Below are 27,302 nucleotides of genomic sequence, written 5' to 3' on the forward strand. Positions count from 1 at the left end.
CAGGCTGGCTCGGCGGCGCCAGGTGGGCGCCGGTGGCGCCGAGGCTGACGTCCGCCGCAAAGCCCGCAGCCCCACGGGCTGTGGGGCCACGCGAGCGGCTGCCAAAGAGCTTTCCAACGAGGCACGGCATTTCCTCCTGGCTCTTCGGGCGTGGGAGCTGTCGCCAGAGCCGCGGCCCTACCGGAAAATGCTTCGCAGGCTGGCTCGGCGGCACCAGGTGGGCGCCGGTGGCGCCGAGGCTGACGGCCGCCGCAAAGCCCGCAGCCCCACGGGCTGTGGGGCCACGCGAGCGGCTGCCAAAGAGCTTTCCAACGAGGCACGGCTTTCCCTCCTGGCTCTTCGGGCGTGGGAGCTGTGGCCAGAGCCGCGGCCCTACCGGAAAATGCTTCGCAGGCTGGCGCGGCGGCGCCACGTAGGCGCAGGTGGCGCCGAGGCTGACGGTCGCCGCAAAGCCCGCAGCCCCACGGGCTGTGGGGCCACGCGAGCGGCTGCCAAGGAGCTTTCCAACGAGGCATGGCTTTCCCTCCTGGCTCTTCGGGCGTGGGAGCTGTGGCCAGAGCCGCGGCCCTACCGGAAAATGCTTCGCAGGCTGGCTCGGCGGCGCCAGGTGGGCGCCGGTGGCGCCGAGGCTGACGGCTGCCAAAGAGCTTTCCAACGAGGCACGGCTTTCCCTCCTGGCTCTTCGGGCGTGGGAGCTGTGGCCAGAGCCGCGGCCCTACCGGAAAATGCTTCGCAGGCTGGCGCGGCGGTGCCAGGTGGGCGCCGGTGGCGCCGAGGCTGACGGCCGCCGCAAAGCCCGCAGCCCCACGGGCTGTGGGGCCACGCGAGCGGCTGCCAAAGAGCTTTCCAACGAGGCACGGCTTTCCCTCCTGGCTCTTCGGGCGTGGGAGCTGTGGCCAGAGCCGCGGCCCTACCGGAAAATGCTTCGCAGGCTGGCGCGGCGGCGCCAGGTTGGCGCCGGTGGCACCGAGGCTGACGGTCGCCGGAAAGCCTGCAGCCCCACGGGCTGTGGGGCCACGCGAGCGTCTGCCAAAGAGCTTTCCAACAAGGCACGGCTTTCCCTCCTGGCTGTTCGGGCGTGGGAGCTGTGGCCAGAGCCGCGGCCCTACCGGAAAATGCTTCGGGGGCTGATTCAGCGGCGCCAGGTGGGCGCTTGTGGCACCGAGGCTGACGGCCGCCGCAAAGCCCGCAGCCCCACGGGCTGTGGGGCCACGCGAGCGGCTGCCAAAGAGCTTTCCAACGAGGCACGGCTTTCCCTCCTGGCTCTTCGGGCGTGGGAGCTGTGGCCAGAGCCGCGGCCCTACCGGAAAATGCTTCGCAGGCTGGCTCGGCGGCGCCAGGTGGGCACCGGTGGCGCCAAGGCTGACGGCCGCCGCAAAGCCCGCAGCCCCACGGGCTGTGGGGCCACGCGAGCGGCTGCCAAAGAGCTTTCCAACGAGGCACGGCTTTCCCTCCTGGCTCTTCGGGCGTGGGAGCTGTGGCCAGAGACGCGGCCCTACCGGAAAATGCTTCGCAGGCTGGCGCGGCGGCGCCAGGTGGGCGCCGGTGGCGCCGAGGCTGACGGCCGCCGCAAAGCCCGCAGCCCCACGGGCTGTGGGGCCACGCGAGCGGCTGCCAAAGAGCTTTCCAACGAGGCACGGCTTTCCCTCCTGGCTCTTCGGGCGTGGGAGCTGTGGCCAGAGCCGCGGCCCTACCGGAAACTGCTTCGCAGGCTGGCTCGGCGGCGCCAGGTGGGCGTCGGTGGCGCCGAGGCTGACGGCCGCCGCAAAGCCCGCAGCCCCACGGGCTGTGGGGCCACGCGAGCGGCTGCCAAAGAGCTTTCCAACGAGGCACGGCTTTCCCTCCTGGCTCTTCGGGCGTGGGAGCTGTGGCCAGAGACGCGGCCCTACCGGAAAATGCTTCGCAGGCTGGCTCGGTGGCGCCAGGTGGGCGCTGGTGGCGCCGAGGCTGACGGCCGCCGGAAAGCCCGCAGCCCCACGGGCTGTACGGCCACGCAAGCGGCTGCCAAAGAGCTTTCCAACGAGGCACGGCTTTCCCTCCTGGCTCTTCGGGCGTGGGAGCTGTGGCCAGATAAGCGGCCCTACCGGAAAATGCTTCGCAGGCTGGCTCGGCGGCGCCAGGTGGGCGCCGGTGGCGCCGAGGCTGACGGCCGCTGCAAAGCCCACAGCCCCACGGGCTGTGGGGCCACGCGAGCAGCTGCCAAAGAGCTTTCCAACGAGGCACGGCTTTCCCTCCTGGCTCTTCGGGCGTGGGAGCTGTGGCCAGAGCCGCGGCCCTACCGGAAAATGCTTCGCAGGCTGGCGCGGCGGCGCCAGGTGGGCGCCGGTGGCGCCGAGGCTGACGGCCGCCGCAAAGCCCGCAGCCCCACGTGCTGTGGGGCCACGCGAGCAGCTGCCAAAGAGCTTTCCAACGAGGCACGGCTTTCCCTCCTGGCTCTTCGGGCGTGGGAGCTGTGGCCAGAGCCGCGGCCCTACCGGAAAATGCTTCGCAGGCTGGCTCGGCGGTGCCAGGTGGGCGCCGGTGGCGCCGAGGCTGACGGCCGCCGGAAAGCCCGCAGCCCCACGGGCTGTGGGGCCACGCGAGCGGCTGCCAAAAAGCTTTCCAACGAGGCACGGCTTTCCCTCCTGGCTCTTCGGGCGTGGGAGCTGTGGCCAGAGCCGCGGCCCTACCGGAAAATGCTTCGCAGGCTGTCTCGGCGGCGCCAGGTGGGCGCCGGTGGCGCCAAGGCTGGCGGCCGCCGCAAAGCCCGCAGCCCCACGGGCTGTGGGGCCACGCGAGCGGCTGCCAAAGAGCTTTCCAACGAGGCACGGCTTTCCCTCCTGGCTCTTCGGGCGTGGGAGCTGTGGCCAGAGACGCGGCCCTACCGGAAAATGCTTCGCAGGCTGGCGCGGCGGCGCCAGGTGGGCGCCGGTGGCGCCGAGGCTGACGGCCGCCGCAAAGCCCGCAGCCCCACGGGCTGTGGGGCCACGCAAGCGGCTGCCAAAGAGGTTTCCAACGAGGCACGGCTTTCCCTCCTGGCTCTTCGGGCGTGGGAGCTGTGGCCAGAGCCGCGGCCCTACCGGAAAATGCTTCGCAGGCTGGCTCGGCGGCGCCAGGTGGGCGCCGGTGTCGCCGAGGCTGACGGCCGCCGGAAAGCCCGCAGCCCCACGGGCTGTGGGGCCACGCGAGCGGCTGCCAAAGAGCTTTCCAACGAGGCACGGCTTTCCCTCCTGGCTCTTCGGGCGTGGGAGCTGTGGCCAGAGCCGCAGCCCTACCGGAAAATGCTTCGCAGGCTGGCTCGGCGGTGCCAGGTGGGCGCCGGTGGCGCCGAGGCTGACGGCCGCCGGAAAGCCTGCAGCCCCACGGGCTGTGGGGCCACGCGAGCGGCTGCCAAAGAGCTTTCCAACGAGGCACGGCTTTCCCTCCTGGCTCTTCGGGCGTGGGAGCTGTGGCCAGAGACGCGGCCCTACCGGAAAATGCTTCGGGGGCTGGCGCGGCGGCGCCAGGTGGGCGCCGGTGGCGCCGAGGCTGACGGCCGCCGGAAAGCCTGCAGCCCCACGGGCTGTGGGGCCACGCGAGCGGCTGCCAAAGAGCTTTCCAACGAGGCACGGCTTTCCCTCCTGGCTCTTCGGGCGTGGGAGCTGTGGCCAGAGACGCGGCCCTACCGGAAAATGCTTCGGGGGCTGGCGCGGCGGCGCCAGGTGGGCGCCGGTGGCACCGAGGCTGACGGCCGCCGCAAAGCCCGCAGCCCCACGGGCTGTGGGGCCACGCGAGCGGCTGCCAAAGAGCTTTCCAACGAGGCACGGCTTTCCCTCCTGGCTCTTCGGGCGTGGGAGCTGTGGCCAGAGCCGCGGCCCTACCGGAAAATGCTTCGCAGGCTGGCTCGGCGGCGCCACGTGGGCGCCGGTAGCGCCGAGGCTGACGGCCGCCGCAAAGCCCGCAGCCCCACGGGCTGTGGGGCCACGCGAGCGGCTGCCAAAGAGCTTTCCAACGAGGCACGGCTTTCCCTCCTGGCTCTTCGGGCGTGGGAGCTGTGGCCAGAGCCGCGGCCCTACCGGAAAATGCTTCGCAGGCTGGCGCGGCGGCGCCACGTGGGCGGCGGTGGCGCCGAGGCTGACGGCCGCCGCAAAGCCCGCAGCCCCACGGGCTGTGGGGCCACGCGAGCGGCTGCCAAAGAGCTTTCCAACGAGGCACGGCTTTCCCTCCTGGCTCTTCGGGCGTGGGAGCTGTGGCCAGAGCCGCGGCCCTACCGGAAAATGCTTCGCAGGCTGGCGCGGCGGCGCCAGGTGGGCGCCGGTGGCGCCGAGGCTGACGGCCGCCGCAAAGCCCGCAGCCCCACGGGCTGTGGGGCCACGCGAGCGGCTGCCAAAGAGCTTTCCAACGAGGCACGGCTTTCCCTCCTGGCTCTTCGGGCGTGGGAGCTGTGGCCAGAGCCGCGGCCCTACCGGAAAATGCTTCGCAGGCTGGCTCGGCGGCGCCAGGTGGGCGCCGGTGGCGCCGAGGCTGACGGCCGCCGCAAAGCCCGCAGCCCCATGGGCTGTGGAGCCACGCGAGCGGCTGCCAAAGAGCTTTCCAACGAGGCACGGCTTTCCCTCCTGGCTCTTCGGGCGTGGGAGCTGTGGCCAGAGCCGCGGCCCTACCGGAAAATGCTTCGCAGGCTGGCTCGGCGGCGCCAGGTGGGCGCCGGTGGCGCCGAGGCTGACGGTCGCCGCAAAGCCCGCAGCCCCACGGGCTGTGGGGCCACGCGAGCGGCTGCCAAAGAGCTTTCCACCGAGGCACGGCTTTCCCTCCTGGCTCTTCGGGCGTGGGAGCTGTGGCCAGAGCCGCGGCCCTACCGGAAAATGCTTCGAAGGCCGGCTCGGCGGCGCCAGGTGGGCGGCGGTGGCGCCGAGCCTGATGGCCGCCGCAAAGCCCGCAGCCCCACGGGCTGTGGGGCCACGCGAGCGGCTGCCAAAGAGCTTTCCAACGAGGCACGGCTTTCCCTCCTGGCTCTTCGGGCGTGGGAGCTGTGGCCAGAGCCGCGGCCCTACCGGAAAATGCTTCGCAGGCTGGCGCGGCGGCGCCAGGTGGGCGCCGGTGGCGCCGAGGCTGACGGCCGCCGCAAAGCCCGCAGCCCCACGTGCTGTGGGGCCACGCGAGCAGCTGCCAAAGAGCTTTCCAACGAGGCACGGCTTTCCCTCCTGGCTCTTCGGGCGTGGGAGCTGTGGCCAGAGCCGCGGCCCTACCGGAAAATGCTTCGCAGGCTGGCTCGGCGGTGCCAGGTGGGCGCCGGTGGCGCCGAGGCTGACGGCCGCCGGAAAGCCCGCAGCCCCACGGGCTGTGGGGCCACGCGAGCGGCTGCCAAAAAGCTTTCCAACGAGGCACGGCTTTCCCTCCTGGCTCTTCGGGCGTGGGAGCTGTGGCCAGAGCCGCGGCCCTACCGGAAAATGCTTCGCAGGCTGTCTCGGCGGCGCCAGGTGGGCGCCGGTGGCGCCAAGGCTGGCGGCCGCCGCAAAGCCCGCAGCCCCACGGGCTGTGGGGCCACGCGAGCGGCTGCCAAAGAGCTTTCCAACGAGGCACGGCTTTCCCTCCTGGCTCTTCGGGCGTGGGAGCTGTGGCCAGAGACGCGGCCCTACCGGAAAATGCTTCGCAGGCTGGCGCGGCGGCGCCAGGTGGGCGCCGGTGGCGCCGAGGCTGACGGCCGCCGCAAAGCCCGCAGCCCCACGGGCTGTGGGGCCACGCAAGCGGCTGCCAAAGAGGTTTCCAACGAGGCACGGCTTTCCCTCCTGGCTCTTCGGGCGTGGGAGCTGTGGCCAGAGCCGCGGCCCTACCGGAAAATGCTTCGCAGGCTGGCTCGGCGGCGCCAGGTGGGCGCCGGTGTCGCCGAGGCTGACGGCCGCCGGAAAGCCCGCAGCCCCACGGGCTGTGGGGCCACGCGAGCGGCTGCCAAAGAGCTTTCCAACGAGGCACGGCTTTCCCTCCTGGCTCTTCGGGCGTGGGAGCTGTGGCCAGAGCCGCAGCCCTACCGGAAAATGCTTCGCAGGCTGGCTCGGCGGTGCCAGGTGGGCGCCGGTGGCGCCGAGGCTGACGGCCGCCGGAAAGCCTGCAGCCCCACGGGCTGTGGGGCCACGGGAGCGGCTGCCAAAGAGCTTTCCAACGAGGCACGGCTTTCCCTCCTGGCTCTTCGGGCGTGGGAGCTGTGGCCAGAGACGCGGCCCTACCGGAAAATGCTTCGCAGGCTGGCGCGGCGGCGCCAGGTGGGCGCCGGTGGCGCCGAGGCTGACGGCCGCCGGAAAGCCTGCAGCCCCACGGGCTGTGGGGCCACGCGAGCGGCTGCCAAAGAGCTTTCCAACGAGGCACGGCTTTCCCTCCTGGCTCTTCGGGCGTGGGAGCTGTGGCCAGAGACGCGGCCCTACCGGAAAATGCTTCGGGGGCTGGCGCGGCGGCGCCAGGTGGGCGCCGGTGGCACCGAGGCTGACGGCCGCCGCAAAGCCCGCAGCCCCACGGGCTGTGGGGCCACGCGAGCGGCTGCCAAAGAGCTTTCCAACGAGGCACGGCTTTCCCTCCTGGCTCTTCGGGCGTGGGAGCTGTGGCCAGAGCCGCGGCCCTACCGGAAAATGCTTCGCAGGCTGGCTCGGCGGCGCCACGTGGGCGCCGGTAGCGCCGAGGCTGACGGCCGCCGCAAAGCCCGCAGCCCCACGGGCTGTGGGGCCACGCGAGCGGCTGCCAAAGAGCTTTGCAACGAGGCACGGCTTTCCCTCCTGGCTCTTCGGGCGTGGGAGCTGTGGCCAGAGCCGCGGCCCTACCGGAAAATGCTTCGCAGGCTGGCGCGGCGGCGCCACGTGGGCGGCGGTGGCGCCGAGGCTGACGGCCGCCGCAAAGCCCGCAGCCCCATGGGCTGTGGGGCCACGCGAGCGGCTGCCAAAGAGCTTTCCAACGAGGCACGGCTTTCCCTCCTGGCTCTTCGGGCGTGGGAGCTGTGGCCAGAGCCGCGGCCCTACCGGAAAATGCTTCGCAGGCTGGCGCGGCGGCGCCAGGTGGGCGCCGGTGGCGCCGAGGCTGACGGCCGCCGCAAAGCCCGCAGCCCCACGGGCTGTGGGGCCACGCGAGCGGCTGCCAAAGAGCTTTCCAACGAGGCACGGCTTTCCCTCCTGGCTCTTCGGGCGTGGGAGCTGTGGCCAGAGCCGCGGCCCTACCGGAAAATGCTTCGCAGGCTGGCTCGGCGGCGCCAGGTGGGCGCCGGTGGCGCCGAGGCTGACGGCCGCCGCAAAGCCCGCAGCCCCATGGGCTGTGGAGCCACGCGAGCGGCTGCCAAAGAGCTTTCCAACGAGGCACGGCTTTCCCTCCTGGCTCTTCGGGCGTGGGAGCTGTGGCCAGAGCCGCGGCCCTACCGGAAAATGCTTCGCAGGCTGGCTCGGCGGCGCCAGGTGGGCGCCGGTGGCGCCGAGGCTGACGGTCGCCGCAAAGCCCGCAGCCCCACGGGCTGTGGGGCCACGCGAGCGGCTGCCAAAGAGCTTTCCACCGAGGCACGGCTTTCCCTCCTGGCTCTTCGGGCGTGGGAGCTGTGGCCAGAGCCGCGGCCCTACCGGAAAATGCTTCGAAGGCCGGCTCGGCGGCGCCAGGTGGGCGGCGGTGGCGCCGAGCCTGATGGCCGCCGCAAAGCCCGCAGCCCCACGGGCTGTGGGGCCACGCGAGCGGCTGCCAAAGAGCTTTCCAACGAGGCACGGCTTTCCCTCCTGGCTCTTCGGGCGTGGGAGCTGTGGCCAGAGCCGCGGCCCTACCGGAAAATGCTTCGCAGGCTGGCTCGGCGGCGCCAGGTGGGCGGCGGTGGCGCCGAGCCTGATGGCCGCCGCAAAGCCCGCAGCCCCACGGGCTGTGGGGCCACGCGAGCGGCTGCCAAGGAGCTTTCCAACGAGGCATGGCTTTCCCTCCTGGCTCTTCGGGCGTGGGAGCTGTGGCCAGAGCCGCGGCCCTACCGGAAAATGCTTCGCAGGCTGGCTCGGCGGCGCCAGGTGGGCGCCGGTGGCGCCGAGGCTGACGGCTGCCAAAGAGCTTTCCAACGAGGCACGGCTTTCCCTCCTGGCTCTTCGGGCGTGGGAGCTGTGGCCAGAGACGCGGCCCTACCGGAAAATGCTTCGCAGGCTGGCGCGGAGGCGCCACGTGGGCGCCGGTGGCGCCGAGGCTGACGGCCGCCGCAAAGCCCGCAGCCCCACGGGCTGTGGGGCCACGCGAGCGGCTGCCAAAGAGCTTTCCAACGAGGCACGGCTTTCCCTCCTGGCTCTTCGGGCGTGGGAGCTGTGGCCAGAGCCGCGGCCCTACCGGAAAATGCTTCGCAGGCTGGCTGGGCGGCGCCAGGTTGGCGCCGGTGGCACCAAGGCTGACGGTCGCCGGAAAGCCTGCAGCCCCACGGGCTGTGGGGCCACGCGAGCGTCTGCCAAAGAGCTTTCCAACAAGGCACGGCTTTCCCTCCTGGCTCTTCGGGCGTGGGAGCTGTGGCCAGAGCCGCGGCCCTACCGGAAAATGCTTCGGGGGCTGATTCAGCGGCGCCAGGTGGGCGCTTGTGGCACCGAGGCTGACGGCCGCCGCAAAGCCCGCAGCCCCACGGGCTGTGGGGCCACGCGAGCGGCTGCCAAAGAGCTTTCCAACGAGGCACGGCTTTCCCTCCTGGCTCTTCGGGCGTGGGAGCTGTCGCCAGAGCCGCGGCCCTACCCGAAAATGCTTCGCAGGCTGGCTCGGCGGCGCCAGGTGGGCGTCGGTGGCGCCGAGGCTGACGGCCGCTGCACAGCCCGCAGCCCCATGGGCTGTGGGGCCACGTGAGCGGCTGCCAAAGAGCTTTCCAACGAGGCACGGCTTTCCCTCCTGGCTCTTCGGGCGTGGGAGCTGTGGCCAGAGCCGCGGCCCTACCGGAAAATGCTTCGCAGGCTGGCTCGGCGGCGCCAGGTGGGCGCCGGTGGCGCCGAGGCTGACGGCTGCCAAAGAGCTTTCCAACGAGGCACGGCTTTCCCTCCTGGCTCTTCGGGCGTGGGAGCTGTGGCCAGAGCCGCGGCCCTACCGGAAAGTGCTTCGCAGGCTGGTGCGGCGGTGCCAGGTGGGCGCCGGTGGCGCCAAGGCTGACGGCCGCCGCAAAGCCCGCAGCCCCACGGGCTGTGGGGCCACGCGAGCGGCTGCCAAAGAGCTTTCCAACGAGGCACGGCTTTCCCTCCTGGCTCTTCGGGCGTGGGAGCTGTGGCCAGAGCCGCGGCCCTACCGGAAAATGCTTCGCAGGCTGGCTCGGCGGCGCGAGGTGGGCGCCGGTGGCACCGAGGCTGATGGCCGCCGCAAAGCCCGCAGCCCCACGGGCTGTGGGGCCACGCGAGCGGCTGCCAGAGAGGTTTCCAATGAGGCACGGCTTTCCCTCCTGGCTCTTCGGGCGTGGGAGCTGTGGCCAGAGCCGCGGCCCTACCGGAAAATGCTTCTGGGGCTGGCGCGGCGGCGCCAGGTGGGCGCCGGTGGCGCCGAGGCTGACGGCCGCTGGAAAGCCCGCAGCCCCACGGGCTGTGGGGCCACGCGAGTGGCTGCCAAAGAGCTTTCCAACGAGGCACGGCTTTCCCTCCTGGCTCTTCGGGCGTGGGAGCTGTGGCCAGAGCCGCGGCCCTACCGGAAAATGCTTCGCAGGCTGGCTCGGCGGCGCCAGGTGGGCGCCGGTGGCGCCGAGGCTGACGGCCGCCGCAAAGCCCGCAGACCCACGGGCTGTGGGGCCACGCGAGCGGCTGCCAAAGAGCTTTCCAACGAGGCACGGCTTTTCCTCCTGGCTCTTCGGGCGTGGGAGCTGTCGCCAGAGCCGCGGCCCTACCGGAAAATGCTTCGCAGGCTGGCTCGGCGGCACCAGGTGGGCGCCGGTGGCGCCGAGGCTGACGGCCGCCGCAAAGCCCGCAGCCCCACGGGCTGTGGGGCCACGCGAGCGGCTGCCAAAGAGCTTTCCAACGAGGCACGGCTTTCCCTCCTGGCTCTTCGGGCGTGGGAGCTGTGGCCAGAGCCGCGGCCCTACCGGAAAATGCTTCGCAGGCTGGCGCGGCGGCGCCACGTAGGCGCAGGTGGCGCCGAGGCTGACGGCTGCCGCAAAGCCCGCAGCCCCACGGGCTGTGGGGCCACGCGAGCGGCTGCCAAAGAGCTTTCCAACGAGGCACGGCTTTCCCTCCTGGCTCTTCGGGCGTGGGAGCTGTGGCCAGAGACGCGGCCCTACCGGAAAATGCTTCGCAGGCTGGCTCGGCGGTGCCAGGTGGGCGCCGGTGTCACCGAGGCTGACGGTCGCCGGAAAGCCTGCAGCCCCACGGGCTGTGGGGCCACGCGAGCGGCTGCCAAGGAGCTTTCCAACGAGGCATGGCTTTCCCTCCTGGCTCTTCGGGCGTGGGAGCTGTGGCCAGAGCCGCGGCCCTACCGGAAAATGCTTCGCAGGCTGGCTCGGCGGCGCCAGGTGGGCGCCGGTGGCGCCGAGGCTGACGGCTGCCAAAGAGCTTTCCAACGAGGCACGGCTTTCCCTCCTGGCTCTTCGGGCGTGGGAGCTGTGGCCAGAGCCGCGGCCCTACCGGAAAATGCTTCGCAGGCTGGCGCGGCGGTGCCAGGTGGGCGCCGGTGGCGCCGAGGCTGACGGCCGCCGCAAAGCCCGCAGCCCCACGGGCTGTGGGGCCACGCGAGCGGCTGCCAAAGAGCTTTCCAACGAGGCACGGCTTTCCCTCCTGGCTCTTCGGGCGTGGGAGCTGTGGCCAGAGCCGCGGCCCTACCGGAAAATGCTTCGCAGGCTGGCGCGGCGGCGCCAGGTGGGCGCCGGTGGCGCCGAGGCTGACGGCCGCCGCAAAGCCCGCAGCCCCACGGGCTGTGGGGCCACGCAAGCGGCTGCCAAAGAGGTTTCCAACGAGGCACGGCTTTCCCTCCTGGCTCTTCGGGCGTGGGAGCTGTGGCCAGAGCCGCGGCCCTACCGGAAAATGCTTCGCAGGCTGGCTCGGCGGCGCCAGGTGGGCGCCGGTGGCGCCGAGGCTGACGGCCGCCGCAAAGCCCGCAGCCCCACGGGCTGTGGGGCCACGCGAGCGGCTGCCAAAGAGCTTTCCAACGAGGCACGGCTTTCCCTCCTGGCTCTTCGGGCGTGGGAGCTGTCGCCAGAGCCGCGGTCCTACCGGAAAATGCTTCGCAGGCTGGCTCGGCGGTGCCAGGTGGGCGCCGGTGGCGCCGAGGCTGACGGCCGCCGGAAAGCCTGCAGCCCCACGGGCTGTGGGGCCACGCGAGCGGCTGCCAGAGAGGTTTCCAATGAGGCACGGCTTTCCCTCCTGGCTCTGCGGGCGTGGGAGCTGTGGCCAGAGCCGCGGCCCTACCGGAAAATGCTTCGCAGGCTGGCGCGGCGGCGCCAGGTGGGCGCCGGTGGCGCCGAGGCTGACGGCCGCTGGAAAGCCCGCAGCCCCACGGGCTGTGGGGCCACGCGAGTGGCTGCCAAAGAGCTTTCCAACGAGGCACGGCTTTCCCTCCTGGCTCTTCGGGCGTGGGAGCTGTGGCCAGAGCCGCGGCCCTACCGGAAAATGCTTCGCAGGCTGGCTCGGCGGCGCCAGGTGGGCGCCGGTGGCGCCGAGGCTGACGTCCGCCGCAAAGCCCGCAGCCCCACGGGCTGTGGGGCCACGCGAGCGGCTGCCAAAGAGCTTTCCAACGAGGCACGGCATTTCCTCCTGGCTCTTCGGGCGTGGGAGCTGTCGCCAGAGCCGCGGCCCTACCGGAAAATGCTTCGCAGGCTGGCTCGGCGGCACCAGGTGGGCGCCGGTGGCGCCGAGGCTGACGGCCGCCGCAAAGCCCGCAGCCCCACGGGCTGTGGGGCCACGCGAGCGGCTGCCAAAGAGCTTTCCAACGAGGCACGGCTTTCCCTCCTGGCTCTTCGGGCGTGGGAGCTGTGGCCAGAGCCGCGGCCCTACCGGAAAATGCTTCGCAGGCTGGCGCGGCGGCGCCACGTAGGCGCAGGTGGCGCCGAGGCTGACGGTCGCCGCAAAGCCCGCAGCCCCACGGGCTGTGGGGCCACGCGAGCGGCTGCCAAGGAGCTTTCCAACGAGGCATGGCTTTCCCTCCTGGCTCTTCGGGCGTGGGAGCTGTGGCCAGAGCCGCGGCCCTACCGGAAAATGCTTCGCAGGCTGGCTCGGCGGCGCCAGGTGGGCGCCGGTGGCGCCGAGGCTGACGGCTGCCAAAGAGCTTTCCAACGAGGCACGGCTTTCCCTCCTGGCTCTTCGGGCGTGGGAGCTGTGGCCAGAGCCGCGGCCCTACCGGAAAATGCTTCGCAGGCTGGCGCGGCGGTGCCAGGTGGGCGCCGGTGGCGCCGAGGCTGACGGCCGCCGCAAAGCCCGCAGCCCCACGGGCTGTGGGGCCACGCGAGCGGCTGCCAAAGAGCTTTCCAACGAGGCACGGCTTTCCCTCCTGGCTCTTCGGGCGTGGGAGCTGTGGCCAGAGCCGCGGCCCTACCGGAAAATGCTTCGCAGGCTGGCGCGGCGGCGCCAGGTTGGCGCCGGTGGCACCGAGGCTGACGGTCGCCGGAAAGCCTGCAGCCCCACGGGCTGTGGGGCCACGCGAGCGTCTGCCAAAGAGCTTTCCAACAAGGCACGGCTTTCCCTCCTGGCTGTTCGGGCGTGGGAGCTGTGGCCAGAGCCGCGGCCCTACCGGAAAATGCTTCGGGGGCTGATTCAGCGGCGCCAGGTGGGCGCTTGTGGCACCGAGGCTGACGGCCGCCGCAAAGCCCGCAGCCCCACGGGCTGTGGGGCCACGCGAGCGGCTGCCAAAGAGCTTTCCAACGAGGCACGGCTTTCCCTCCTGGCTCTTCGGGCGTGGGAGCTGTGGCCAGAGCCGCGGCCCTACCGGAAAATGCTTCGCAGGCTGGCTCGGCGGCGCCAGGTGGGCACCGGTGGCGCCAAGGCTGACGGCCGCCGCAAAGCCCGCAGCCCCACGGGCTGTGGGGCCACGCGAGCGGCTGCCAAAGAGCTTTCCAACGAGGCACGGCTTTCCCTCCTGGCTCTTCGGGCGTGGGAGCTGTGGCCAGAGACGCGGCCCTACCGGAAAATGCTTCGCAGGCTGGCGCGGCGGCGCCAGGTTGGCGCCGGTGGCGCCGAGGCTGACGGCCGCCGCAAAGCCCGCAGCCCCACGGGCTGTGGGGCCACGCGAGCGGCTGCCAAAGAGCTTTCCAACGAGGCACGGCTTTCCCTCCTGGCTCTTCGGGCGTGGGAGCTGTGGCCAGAGCCGCGGCCCTACCGGAAACTGCTTCGCAGGCTGGCTCGGCGGCGCCAGGTGGGCGTCGGTGGCGCCGAGGCTGACGGCCGCCGCAAAGCCCGCAGCCCCACGGGCTGTGGGGCCACGCGAGCGGCTGCCAAAGAGCTTTCCAACGAGGCACGGCTTTCCCTCCTGGCTCTTCGGGCGTGGGAGCTGTGGCCAGAGACGCGGCCCTACCGGAAAATGCTTCGCAGGCTGGCTCGGTGGCGCCAGGTGGGCGCTGGTGGCGCCGAGGCTGACGGCCGCCGGAAAGCCCGCAGCCCCACGGGCTGTACGGCCACGCAAGCGGCTGCCAAAGAGCTTTCCAACGAGGCACGGCTTTCCCTCCTGGCTCTTCGGGCGTGGGAGCTGTGGCCAGATAAGCGGCCCTACCGGAAAATGCTTCGCAGGCTGGCTCGGCGGCGCCAGGTGGGCGCCGGTGGCGCCGAGGCTGACGGCCGCTGCAAAGCCCACAGCCCCACGGGCTGTGGGGCCACGCGAGCAGCTGCCAAAGAGCTTTCCAACGAGGCACGGCTTTCCCTCCTGGCTCTTCGGGCGTGGGAGCTGTGGCCAGAGCCGCGGCCCTACCGGAAAATGCTTCGCAGGCTGGCGCGGCGGCGCCACGTGGGCGGCGGTGGCGCCGAGGCTGACGGCCGCCGCAAAGCCCGCAGCCCCATGGGCTGTGGGGCCACGCGAGCGGCTGCCAAAGAGCTTTCCAACGAGGCACGGCTTTCCCTCCTGGCTCTTCGGGCGTGGGAGCTGTGGCCAGAGCCGCGGCCCTACCGGAAAATGCTTCGCAGGCTGGCGCGGCGGCGCCAGGTGGGCGCCGGTGGCGCCGAGGCTGACGGCCGCCGCAAAGCCCGCAGCCCCACGGGCTGTGGGGCCACGCGAGCGGCTGCCAAAGAGCTTTCCAACGAGGCACGGCTTTCCCTCCTGGCTCTTCGGGCGTGGGAGCTGTGGCCAGAGCCGCGGCCCTACCGGAAAATGCTTCGCAGGCTGGCTCGGCGGCGCCAGGTGGGCGCCAGTGGCGCCGAGGCTGACGGCCGCCGCAAAGCCCGCAGCCCCATGGGCTGTGGAGCCACGCGAGCGGCTGCCAAAGAGCTTTCCAACGAGGCACGGCTTTCCCTCCTGGCTCTTCGGGCGTGGGAGCTGTGGCCAGAGCCGCGGCCCTACCGGAAAATGCTTCGCAGGCTGGCTCGGCGGCGCCAGGTGGGCGCCGGTGGCGCCGAGGCTGACGGTCGCCGCAAAGCCCGCAGCCCCACGGGCTGTGGGGCCACGCGAGCGGCTGCCAAAGAGCTTTCCACCGAGGCACGGCTTTCCCTCCTGGCTCTTCGGGCGTGGGAGCTGTGGCCAGAGCCGCGGCCCTACCGGAAAATGCTTCGAAGGCCGGCTCGGCGGCGCCAGGTGGGCGGCGGTGGCGCCGAGCCTGATGGCCGCCGCAAAGCCCGCAGCCCCACGGGCTGTGGGGCCACGCGAGCGGCTGCCAAAGAGCTTTCCAACGAGGCACGGCTTTCCCTCCTGGCTCTTCGGGCGTGGGAGCTGTGGCCAGAGCCGCGGCCCTACCGGAAAATGCTTCGCAGGCTGGCTCGGCGGCGCCAGGTGGGCGGCGGTGGCGCCGAGCCTGATGGCCGCCGCAAAGCCCGCAGCCCCACGGGCTGTGGGGCCACGCGAGCGGCTGCCAAGGAGCTTTCCAACGAGGCATGGCTTTCCCTCCTGGCTCTTCGGGCGTGGGAGCTGTGGCCAGAGCCGCGGCCCTACCGGAAAATGCTTCGCAGGCTGGCTCGGCGGCGCCAGGTGGGCGCCGGTGGCGCCGAGGCTGACGGCTGCCAAAGAGCTTTCCAACGAGGCACGGCTTTCCCTCCTGGCTCTTCGGGCGTGGGAGCTGTGGCCAGAGACGCGGCCCTACCGGAAAATGCTTCGCAGGCTGGCGCGGCGGTGCCACGTGGGCGCCGGTGGCGCCGAGGCTGACGGCCGCCGCAAAGCCCGCAGCCCCACGGGCTGTGGGGCCACGCGAGCGGCTGCCAAAGAGCTTTCCAACGAGGCACGGCTTTCCCTCCTGGCTCTTCGGGCGTGGGAGCTGTGGCCAGAGCCGCGGCCCTACCGGAAAATGCTTCGGGGGCTGATTCGGCGGTGCCAGGTGGGCGCTTGTGGCACCGAGGCTGACGGCCGCCGCAAAGCCCGCAGCCCCACGGGCTGTGGGGCCACGCGAGCGGCTGCCAAAGAGCTTTCCAACGAGGCACGGCTTTCCCTCCTGGCTCTTCGGGCGTGGGAGCTGTGGCCAGAGCCGCGGCCCTACCGGAAAATGCTTCGCAGGCTGGCGCGGCGGCGCCAGGTGGGCGCCGGTGGCGCCGAGGCTGACGGCCGCCGCAAAGCCCGCAGCCCCACGGGCTGTGGGGCCACGCGAGCGGCTGCCAAAGAGCTTTCCAACGAGGCACGGCTTTCCCTCCTGGCTCTTCGGGCGTGGGAGCTGTGGCCAGAGCCGCGGCCCTACCGGAAAATGCTTCGCAGGCTGGCTCGGCGGCGCAAGGTGGGCGCCGGTGGCGCCGAGGCTGACGGCCGCCGCAAAGCCCGCAGCCCCATGGGCTGTGGAGCCACGCGAGCGGCTGCCAAAGAGCTTTCCAACGAGGCACGGCTTTCCCTCCTGGCTCTTCGGGCGTGGGAGCTGTGGCCAGAGCCGCGGCCCTACCGGAAAATGCTTCGCAGGCTGGCTCGGCGGCGCCAGGTGGGCGCCGGTGGCGCCGAGGCTGACGGTCGCCGCAAAGCCCGCAGCCCCACGGGCTGTGGGGCCACGCGAGCGGCTGCCAAAGAGCTTTCCAACGAGGCACGGCTTTCCCTCCTGGCTCTTCGGGCGTGGGAGCTGTGGCCAGAGCCGCGGCCCTACCGGAAAATGCTTCGAAGGCCGGCTCGGCGGCGCCAGGTGGGCGGCGGTGGCGCCGAGCCTGATGGCCGCCGCAAAGCCCGCAGCCCCACGGGCTGTGGGGCCACGCGAGCGGCTGCCAAAGAGCTTTCCAACGAGGCACGGCTTTCCCTCCTGGCTCTTCGGGCGTGGGAGCTGTGGCCAGAGCCGCGGCCCTACCGGAAAATGCTTCGAAGGCCGGCTCGGCGGCTCCAGGTGGGCGGCGGTGGCGCCGAGCCTGATGGCCGCCACAAAGCCCGCAGCCCCACGGGCTGTGGGGCCACGCGAGCGGCTGCCAAGGAGCTTTCCAACGAGGCATGGCTTTCCCTCCTGGCTCTTCGGGCGTGGGAACTGTGGCCAGAGCCGCGGCCCTACCGGAAAATGCTTCGCAGGCTGGCTCGGCGGCGCCAGGTGGGCGCCGGTGGCGCCGAGGCTGACGGCTGCCAAAGAGCTTTCCAACGAGGCACGGCTTTCCCTCCTGGCTCTTCGGGCGTGGGAGCTGTGGCCAGAGACGCGGCCCTACCGGAAAATGCTTCGCAGGCTGGCGCGGCGGTGCCACGTGGGCGCCGGTGGCGCCGAGGCTGACGGCCGCCGCAAAGCCCGCAGCCCCACGGGCTGTGGGGCCACGCGAGCGGCTGCCAAAGAGCTTTCCAACGAGGCACGGCTTTCCCTCCTGGCTCTTCGGGCGTGGGAGCTGTGGCCAGAGCCGCGGCCCTACCGGAAAATGCTTCGGGGGCTGATTCGGCGGCGCCAGGTGGGCGCTTGTGGCACCGAGGCTGACGGCCGCCGCAAAGCCCGCAGCCCCACGGGCTGTGGGGCCACGCGAGCGGCTGCCAAAGAGCTTTCCAACGAGGCACGGCTTTCCCTCCTGGCTCTTCGGGCGTGGGAGCTGTGGCCAGAGCCGCGGCCCTACCGGAAAATGCTTCGAAGGCTGGCTCGGCGGGGCCAGGTGGGCACCGGTGGCGCCAAGGCTGACGGCCGCCGCAAAGCCCGCAGCCCCATGGGCTGTGGGGCCACGCGAGTGGCTGCCAAAGAGCTTTCCAAGGAGGCACGGCTTTCCCTCCTGGCTCTTCGGGCGTGGGAGCTGTGGCCAGAGCCGCGGCCCTACCGGAAAATGCTTCGCAGGCTGGCTCGGCGGCGCCAGGTGGGCGCCGGTGGCGCCGAGGCTGACGGACGCCGCAAAGCCCGCAGCCCCACGGGCTGTGGGGCCACGCGAGCGGCTGCCAAAGAGCTTTCCAACGAGGCACGGCTTTCCCTCCTGGCTCTTCGGGCGTGGGAGCTGTGGCCAGAGCCGCGGCCCTACCGGAAAATGCTTCGCAGGCTGGCTCGGCGGCGCCAGGTGGGCGTCGGTGGCGCCGAGGCTGACGGCCGCCGCAAAGCCCGCAGCCCCACGGGCTGTGGGGCCACGTGAGCGGCTGCCAAAGAGCTTTCCAACGAGGCACGGCTTTCCCTCCTGGCTCTTCGGGCGTGGGAGCTGTGGCCAGAGCCGCGGCCCTACCGGAAAATGCTTCGCAGGCTGGCTCGGTGGCGCCAGGTGGGCGCTGGTGGCGCCGAGGCTGACGGCCGCCGCAAAGCCTGCAGCCCCACGGGCTGTACGGCCACGCAAGCGGCTGCCAAAGAGCTTTCCAACGAGGCACGGCTTTCCCTCCTGGCTCTTCGGGCGTGGGAGCTGTGGCCAGATAAGCGGCCCTACCGGAAAATGCTTCGCAGGCTGGCTCGGCGGCGCCAGGTGGGCGCCGGTGGCGCCGAGGCTGACGGCCGCCGCAAAGCCCGCAGCCCCACGGGCTGTGGGGCCCCGCGAGCGGCTGCCAAAGAGCTTTCCATCAAGGCACGGCTTTCCCTCCTGGCTCTTCGGGCGTGGGAGCTGTGGCCAGAGCCGCGGCCCTACCGGAAAATGCTTCGCAGGCTGGCGCGGCGGCGCCACGTGGGCGCCGGTGGCGCCGAGGCTGACGGCCGCCGCAAAGCCCGCAGCCCCACGTGCTGTGGGGCCACGCGAGCAGCTGCCAAAGAGCTTTCCAACGAGGCACGGCTTTCCCTCCTGGCTCTTCGGGCGTGGGAGCTGTGGCCAGAGACGCGGCCCTACCGGAAAATGCTTCGCAGGCTGGCTCGGCGGTGCCAGGTGGGCGCCGGTGGCGCCGAGGCTGACGGCCGCCGCAAAGCCCGCAGCCCCACGGGCTGTGGGGCCACGCGAGCGGCTGCCAAAGAGCTTTCCAACGAGGCACGGCTTTCCCTCCTGGCTCTTCGGGCGTGGGAGCTGTGGCCAGAGCCGCGGCCCTACCGGAAAATGCTTCGCAGGCTGGCTCGGCGGCGCCAGGTGGGCGCCGGTGGCGCCAAGGCTGGCGGCCGCCGCAAAGCCCGCAGCCCCACGGGCTGTGGGGCCACGCGAGCGGCTGCCAAAGAGCTTTCCAACGAGGCACGGCTTTCCCTCCTGGCTCTTCGGGCGTGGGAGCTGTGGCCAGAGACGCGGCCCTACCGGAAAATGCTTCGCAGGCTGGCGCGGCGGCGCCAGGTGGGCGCCGGTGGCGCCGAGGCTGACGGCCGCCGCAAAGCCCGCAGCCCCACGGGCTGTGGGGCCACGCGAGCGGCTGCCAAAGAGGTTTCCAACGAGGCACGGCTTTCCCTCCTGGCTCTTCGGGCGTGGGAGCTGTGGCCAGAGCCGCGGCCCTACCGGAAAATGCTTCGCAGGCTGGCTCGGCGGCGCCAGGTGGGCGCCGGTGGCGCCGAGGCTGACGGCCGCCGCAAAGCCCGCAGCCCCACGGGCTGTGGGGCCACGCGAGCGGCTGCCAAAGAGCTTTCCAACGAGGCACGGCTTTCCCTCCTGGCTCTTCGGGCGTGGGAGCTGTGGCCAGAGACGCAGCCCTAACGGAAAATGCTTCGGGGGCTGGCGCGGCGGCGCCAGGTGGGCGCCGGTGGCGCCGAGGCTGACGGCCGCCGGAAAGCCCGCAGCCCCACGGGCTGTGGGGCCACGCGAGCGGCTGCCAAAGAGCTTTCCAACGAGGCACGGCTTTCCCTCCTGGCTCTTCGGGCGTGGGAGCTGTGGCCAGAGCCGCGGCCCTACCGGAAAATGCTTCGCAGGCTGGCTCGGCGGCGCCACGTGGGCGCCGGTGGCGCCGAGGCTGACGGCCGCCGCAAAGCCCGCAGCCCCACGGGCTGTGGGGCCACGCGAGCGGCTGCCAAAGAGCTTTCCAAGGAGGCACGGCTTTCCCTCCTGGCTCTTCGGGCGTGGGAGCTGTGGCCAGAGCCGCGGCCCTACCGGAAAATGCTTCGCAGGCTGGCGCGGCGGCGCCACGTGGGCGGCGGTGGCGCCGAGGCTGACGGCCGCCGCAAAGCCCGCAGCCCCACGGGCTGTGGGGCCACGCGAGCGGCTGCCAAAGAGCTTTCCAACGAGGCACGGCTTTCCCTCCTGGCTCTTCGGGCGTGGGAGCTGTGGCCAGATAAGCGGCCCTACCGGAAAATGCTTCGCAGGCTGGCGCGGCGGCGCCAGGTGGGCGCCGGTGGCGCCGAGGCTGACGGCCGCCGCAAAGCCCGCAGCCCCACGGGCTGTGGGGCCACGCGAGCGGCTGCCAAACAGCTTTCCAACGAGGCACGGCTTTCCCTCCTGGCTCTTCGGGCGTGGGAGCTGTCGCCAGAGCCGCGGCCCTACCGGAAAATGCTTCGCAGGCTGGCTCGGCGGCGCCAGGTGGGCGCCGGTGGCGCCGAGGCTGACGGCCGCCGCAAAGCCCGCAGCCCCACGGGCTGTGGGGCCACGCGAGCGGCTGCCAAAGAGCTTTCCACCGAGGCACGGCTTTCCCTCCTGGCTCTTCGGGCGTGGGAGCTGTGGCCAGAGCCGCGGCCCTACCGGAAAATGCTTCGAAGGCCGGCTCGGCGGCGCCAGGTGGGCGGCGGTGGCGCCGAGCCTGATGGCCGCCGCAAAGCCCGCAGCCCCACGGGCTGTGGGGCCACGCGAGCGGCTGCCAAAGAGCTTTCCAACGAGGCACGGCTTTCCCTCCTGGCTCTTCGGGCGTGGGAGCTGTGGCCAGAGCCGCGGCCCTACCGGAAAATGCTTCGAAGGCCGGCTCGGCGGCGCCAGGTGGGCGGCGGTGGCGCCGAGCCTGATGGCCGCCGCAAAGCCCGCAGCCCCACGGGCTGTGGGGCCACGCGAGCGGCTGCCAAGGAGCTTTCCAACGAGGCATGGCTTTCCCTCCTGGCTCTTCGGGCGTGGGAGCTGTGGCCAGAGCCGCGGCCCTACCGGAAAATGCTTCGCAGGCTGGCTCGGCGGCGCCAGGTGGGCGCCGGTGGCGCCGAGGCTGACGGCTGCCAAAGAGCTTTCCAACGAGGCACGGCTTTCCCTCCTGGCTCTTCGGGCGTGGGAGCTGTGGCCAGAGACGCGGCCCTACCGGAAAATGCTTCGCAGGCTGGCGCGGCGGTGCCACGTGGGCGCCGGTGGCGCCGAGGCTGACGGCCGCCGCAAAGCCCGCAGCCCCACGGGCTGTGGGGCCACGCGAGCGGCTGCCAAAGAGCTTTCCAACGAGGCACGGCTTTCCCTCCTGGCTCTTCGGGCGTGGGAGCTGTGGCCAGAGCCGCGGCCCTACCGGAAAATGCTTCGCGGGCTGATTCGGCGGCGCCAGGTGGGCGCTTGTGGCACCGAGGCTGACGGCCGCCGCAAAGCCCGCAGCCCCACGGGCTGTGGGGCCACGCGAGCGGCTGCCAAAGAGCTTTCCAACGAGGCACGGCTTTCCCTCCTGGCTCTTCGGGCGTGGGAGCTGTGGCCAGAGCCGCGGCCCTACCGGAAAATGCTTCGAAGGCTGGCTCGGCGGCGCCAGGTGGGCACCGGTGGCGCCAAGGCTGACGGCCGCCGCAAAGCCCGCAGCCCCATGGGCTGTGGGGCCACGCGAGTGGCTGCCAAAGAGCTTTCCAAGGAGGCACGGCTTTCCCTCCTGGCTCTTCGGGCGTGGGAGCTGTGGCCAGAGCCGCGGCCCTACCGGAAAATGCTTCGCAGGCTGGCTCGGCGGCGCCAGGTGGGCGCCGGTGGCGCCGAGGCTGACGGACGCCGCAAAGCCCGCAGCCCCACGGGCTGTGGGGCCACGCGAGCGGCTGCCAAAGAGCTTTCCAACGAGGCACGGCTTTCCCTCCTGGCTCTTCGGGCGTGGGAGCTGTGGCCAGAGCCGCGGCCCTACCGGAAAATGCTTCGCAGGCTGGCTCGGCGGCGCCAGGTGGGCGCCGGTGGCGCCGAGGCTGACGGCCGCCGCAAAGCCCGCAGCCCCACGGGCTGTGGGGCCACGCGAGCGGCTGCCAAAGAGCTTTCCAACGAGGCACGGCTTTCCCTCCTGGCTCTTCGGGCGTGGGAGCTGTGGCCAGAGCCGCGGCCCTACCGGAAAATGCTTCGCAGGCTGGCTCGGCGGCGCCAGGTGGGCGTCGGTGGCGCCGAGGCTGACGGCCGCCGCAAAGCCCGCAGCCCCACGGGCTGTGGGGCCACGTGAGCGGCTGCCAAAGAGCTTTCCAACGAGGCACGGCTTTCCCTCCTGGCTCTTCGGGCGTGGGAGCTGTGGCCAGAGCCGCGGCCCTACCGGAAAATGCTTCGCAGGCTGGCTCGGTGGCGCCAGGTGGGCGCTGGTGGCGCCGAGGCTGACGGCCGCCGCAAAGCCTGCAGCCCCACGGGCTGTACGGCCACGCAAGCGGCTGCCAAAGAGCTTTCCAACGAGGCACGGCTTTCCCTCCTGGCTCTTCGGGCGTGGGAGCTGTGGCCAGATAAGCGGCCCTACCGGAAAATGCTTCGCAGGCTGGCGCGGCGGCGCCAGGTGGGCGCCGGTGGCGCCGAGGCTGACGGCCGCCGCAAAGCCCGCAGCCCCACGGGCTGTGGGGCCACGCGAGCGGCTGCCAAAGAGCTTTCCATCAAGGCACGGCTTTCCCTCCTGGCTCTTCGGGCGTGGGAGCTGTGGCCAGAGCCGCGGCCCTACCGGAAAATGCTTCGCAGGCTGGCGCGGCGGCGCCACGTGGGCGCCGGTGGCGCCGAGGCTGACGGCCGCCGCAAAGCCCGCAGCCCCACGTGCTGTGGGGCCACGCGAGCAGCTGCCAAAGAGCTTTCCAACGAGGCACGGCTTTCCCTCCTGGCTCTTCGGGCGTGGGAGCTGTGGCCAGAGACGCGGCCCTACCGGAAAATGCTTCGCAGGCTGGCTCGGCGGTGCCAGGTGGGCGCCGGTGGCGCCGAGGCTGACGGCCGCCGGAAAGCCCGCAGCCCCACGGGCTGTGGGGCCACGCGAGCGGCTGCCAAAGAGCTTTCCAACGAGGCACGGCTTTCCCTCCTGGCTCTTCGGGCGTGGGAGCTGTGGCCAGAGCCGCGGCCCTACCGGAAAATGCTTCGCAGGCTGGCTCGGCGGCGCCAGGTGGGCGCCGGTGGCGCTGAGGCTGGCGGCCGCCGCAAAGCCCGCAGCCCCACGGGCTGTGGGGCCACGCGAGCGGCTGCCAAAGAGCTTTCCAACGAGGCACGGCTTTCCCTCCTGGCTCTTCGGGCGTGGGAGCTGTGGCCAGAGACGCGGCCCTACCGGAAAATGCTTCGCAGGCTGGCGCGGCGGCGCCAGGTGGGCGCCGGTGGCGCCGAGGCTGACGGCCGCCGCAAAGCCCGCAGCCCCACGGGCTGTGGGGCCACGCGAGCGGCTGCCAAAGAGGTTTCCAACGAGGCACGGCTTTCCCTCCTGGCTCTTCGGGCGTGGGAGCTGTGGCCAGAGCCGCGGCCCTACCGGAAAATGCTTCGCAGGCTGGCTCGGCGGCGCCAGGTGGGCGCCGGTGGCGCCGAGGCTGACGGCCGCCGCAAAGCCCGCAGCCCCACGGGCTGTGGGGCCACGCGAGCGGCTGCCAAAGAGCTTTCCAACGAGGCACGGCTTTCCCTCCTGGCTCTTCGGGCGTGGGAGCTGTGGCCAGAGACGCAGCCCTAACGGAAAATGCTTCGGGGGCTGGCGCGGCGGCGCCAGGTGGGCGCCGGTGGCGCCGAGGCTGACGGCCGCCGCAAAGCCCGCAGCCCCACGGGCTGTGGGGCCACGCGAGCGGCTGCCAAAGAGCTTTCCAACGAGGCACGGCTTTCCCTCCTGGCTCTTCGGGCGTGGGAGCTGTGGCCAGAGCCGCGGCCCTACCGGAAAATGCTTCGCAGGCTGGCTCGGCGGCGCCACGTGGGCGCCGGTGGCGCCGAGGCTGACGGCCGCCGCAAAGCCCGCAGCCCCACGGGCTGTGGGGCCACGCGAGCGGCTGCCAAAGAGCTTTCCAACGAGGCACGGCTTTCCCTCCTGGCTCTTCGGGCGTGGGAGCTGTGGCCAGAGCCGCGGCCCTACCGGAAAATGCTTCGCAGGCTGGCGCGGCGGCGCCACGTGGGCGGCGGTGGCGCCGAGGCTGACGGCCGCCGCAAAGCCCGCAGCCCCACGGGCTGTGGGGCCACGCGAGCGGCTGCCAAAGAGCTTTCCAACGAGGCACGGCTTTCCCTCCTGGCTCTTCGGGCGTGGGAGCTGTGGCCAGATAAGCGGCCCTACCGGAAAATGCTTCGCAGGCTGGCGCGGCGGCGCCAGGTGGGCGCCGGTGGCGCCGAGGCTGACGGCCGCCGCAAAGCCCGCAGCCCCATGGGCTGTGGGGCCACGCGAGCGGCTGCCAAAGAGCTTTCCAACGAGGCACGGCTTTCCCTCCTGGCTCTTCGGGCGTGGGAGCTGTGGCCAGAGCTGCGGCCCTACCGGAAAATGCTTCGCAGGCTGGCTCGGCGGCGCCACGTGGGCGGCGGTGGCACCAAGGCTGACGGCCGCCGCAAAGCCCGCAGCCCCACGGGCTGTGGGGCCACGCGAGCGGCTGCCAAAGAGCTTTCCAACGAGGCACGGCTTTGCCTCCTGGCTCTTCGGGCGTGGGAGCTGTCGCCAGAGCCGCGGCCCTACCGGAAAATGCTTCGCAGGCTGGCTCGGCGGCACCACGTGGGCGCCGGTGGCGCCAAGGCTAACGGCCGCCGGAAATCCCGCAGCCCCACGGGCTGTGGGGCCACGCGAGCGGCTGCCAAAGAGCTTTCCAACGAGGCACGGCTTTCCCTCCTGGCTCTTCGGGCGTGGGAGCTGTGGCCAGAGCCGCGGCCCTACCGGAAAATGCTTCGAAGGCCGGCTCGGCGGCGCCAGGTGGGCGGCGGTGGCGCCGAGCCTGATGGCCGCCGCAAAGCCCGCAGCCCCACAGGCTGTGGGGCCACGCGAGCGGCTGCCAAGGAGCTTTCCAACGAGGCATGGCTTTCCCTCCTGGCTCTTCGGGCGTGGGAGCTGTGGCCAGAGCCGCGGCCCTACCGGAAAATGCTTCGCAGGCTGGCTCGGCGGCGCCAGGTGGGCGCCGGTGGCGCCGAGGCTGACGGCTGCCAAAGAGCTTTCCAACGAGGCACGGCTTTCCCTCCTGGCTCTTCGGGCGTGGGAGCTGTGGCCAGAGCCGCGGCCCTACCGGAAAATGCTTCGCAGGCTGGCGCGGCGGTGCCAGGTGGGCGCCGGTGGCGCCGAGGCTGACGGCCGCCGCAAAGCCCGCAGCCCCACGGGCTGTGGGGCCACGCGAGCGGCTGCCAAAGAGCTTTCCAACGAGGCACGGCTTTCCCTCCTGGCTCTTCGGGCGTGGGAGCTGTGGCCAGAGACGCGGCCCTACCGGAAAATGCTTCGCAGGCTGGCGCGGCGGCGCCAGGTGGGCGCCGGTGGCACCGAGGCTGACGGTCGCCGGAAAGCCTGCAGCCCCACGGGCTGTGGGGCCACGCGAGCGTCTGCCAAAGAGCTTTCCAACGAGGCACGGCTTTCCCTCCTGGCTCTTCGGGCGTGGGAGCTGTGGCCAGAGCCGCGGCCCTACCGGAAAATGCTTCGCAGGCTGGCTCGGCGGCGCCACGTGGGCGCTTGTGGCACCGAGGCTGACGGCCGCCGCAAAGCCCGCAGCCCCACGGGCTGTGGGGCCACGCGAGCGGCTGCCAAAGAGCTTTCCAACGAGGCACGGCTTTCCCTCCTGGCTCTTCGGGCGTGGGAGCTGTGGCCAGAGCCGCGGCCCTACCGGAAAATGCTTCGCAGGCTGGCTCGGCGGCGCCAGGTGGGCACCGGTGGCGCCAAGGCTGACGGCCGCCGCAAAGCCCGCAGCCCCACGGGCTGTGGGGCCACGCGAGCGGCTGCCAAAGAGCTTTCCAAGGAGGCACGGCTTTCCCTCCTGGCTCTTCGGTCGTGGGAGCTGTGGCCAGAGCCGCGGCCCTACCGGAAAATGCTTCGCAGGCTGGCGCGGCGGCGCCAGGTGGGCGCCGGTGGCGCCGAGGCTGACGGCCGCCACAAAGCCCGCAGCCCCACGGGCTGTGGGGCCACGCGAGCGGCTGCCAAAGAGCTTTCCAACGAGGCACGGCTTTCCCTCCTGGCTCTTCGGGCGTGGGAGCTGTGGCCAGAGCCGCGGCCCTACCGGAAAATGCTTCGCAGGCTGGCTCGGCGGCGCCAGGTGGGCGTCGGTGGCGCCGAGGCTGACGGCCGCCGCAAAGCCCGCAGCCCCACGGGCTGTGGGGCCACGCGAGCGGCTGCCAAAGAGCTTTCCAACGAGGCACGGCTTTCCCTCCTGGCTCTTCGGGCGTGGGAGCTGTGGCCAGATAAGCGGCCCTACCGGAAAATGCTTCGCAGGCTGGATCGGCGGCGCCAGGTGGGCGCCGGTGGCGCCGAGGCTAACGGCCGCCGCAAAGCCCACAGCCCCACGGGCTGTGGGGCCACGTGAGCGGCTGCCAAAGAGCTTTCCAACGAGGCACGGCTTTCCCTCCTGGCTCTTCGGGCGTGGGAGCTGTGGCCAGAGACGCGGCCCTACCCGAAAATGCTTCGCAGGCTGGCTCGGCGGCGCCAGGTGGGCGCCGGTGGCGCCGAGGCTGACGGCCGCCGCAAAGCCCGCAGCCCCACGGGCTGTGGGGCCACGCGAGCGGCTGCCAAAGAGCTTTCCAACGAGGCACGGCTTTCCCTCCTGGCTCTTCGGGCGTGGGAGCTGTGGCCAGAGCCGCGGCCCTACCGGAAAATGCTTCGCAGGCTGGCTCGGTGGCGCCAGGTGGGCGCTGGTGGCGCCGAGGCTGACGGCCGCCGCAAAGCCCGCAGCCCCACGGGCTGTACGGCCACGCAAGCGGCTGCCAAAGAGCTTTCCAACGAGGCACGGCTTTCCCTCCTGGCTCTTCGGGCGTGGGAGCTGTGGCCAGATTAGCGGCCCTACCGGAAAATGCTTCGCAGGCTGGATCGGCGGCGCCAGGTGGGCGCCGGTGGCGCCGAGGCTAACGGCCGCCGCAAAGCCCACAGCCCCACGGGCTGTGGGGCCACGTGAGCGGCTGCCAAAGAGCTTTCCAACGAGGCACGGCTTTCCCTCCTGGCTCTTCGGGCGTGGGAGCTGTGGCCAGAGCCGCGGCCCTACCGGAAAATGCTTCGCAGGCTGGCGCGGCGGCGCCACGTGGGCGCCGGTGGCGCCGAGGCTGACGGCCGCCGCAAAGCCCGCAGCCCCACGTGCTGTGGGGCCACGCGAGCAGCTGCCAAAGAGCTTTCCAACGAGGCACGGCTTTCCCTCCTGGCTCTTCGGGCGTGGGAGCTGTGGCCAGAGACGCGGCCCTACCGGAAAATGCTTCGCAGGCTGGCTCGGCGGTGCCAGGTGGGCGCCGGTGGCGCCGAGGCTGACGGCCGCCGGAAAGCCCGCAGCCCCACGGGCTGTGGGGCCACGCGAGCGGCTGCCAAAGAGCTTTCCAACGAGGCACGGCTTTCCCTCCTGGCTCTTCGGGCGTGGGAGCTGTGGCCAGAGACGCGGCCCTACCGGAAAATGCTTCGCAGGCTGGCTCGGCGGCGCCAGGTGGGCGCCGGTGGCGCCAAGGCTGGCGGCCGCCGCAAAGCCCGCAGCCCCACGGGCTGTGGGGCCACGCGAGCGGCTGCCAAAGAGCTTTCCAACGAGGCACGGCTTTCCCTCCTGGCTCTTCGGGCGTGGGAGCTGTGGCCAGAGACGCGGCCCTACCGGAAAATGCTTCGCAATCTGGCACGGCGGCGCCAGGTGGGCGCCGGTGGCGCCGAGGCTGACGGCCGCCGCAAAGCCCGCAGCCCCACGGGCTGTGGGGCCACGCGAGCGGCTGCTAAAGAGGTTTCCAACGAGGCACGGCTTTCCCTCCTGGCTCTTCGGGCGTGGGAGCTGTGGCCAGAGCCGCGGCCCTACCGGAAAATGCTTCGCAGGCTGGCTCGGCGGCACCACGTGGGCGCCGGTG

Source organism: Larus michahellis, unplaced genomic scaffold, assembly GCF_964199755.1.
Source record: "Larus michahellis unplaced genomic scaffold, bLarMic1.1 SCAFFOLD_76, whole genome shotgun sequence".
Classification (NCBI taxonomy): Eukaryota; Metazoa; Chordata; class Aves; order Charadriiformes; family Laridae; genus Larus; species Larus michahellis.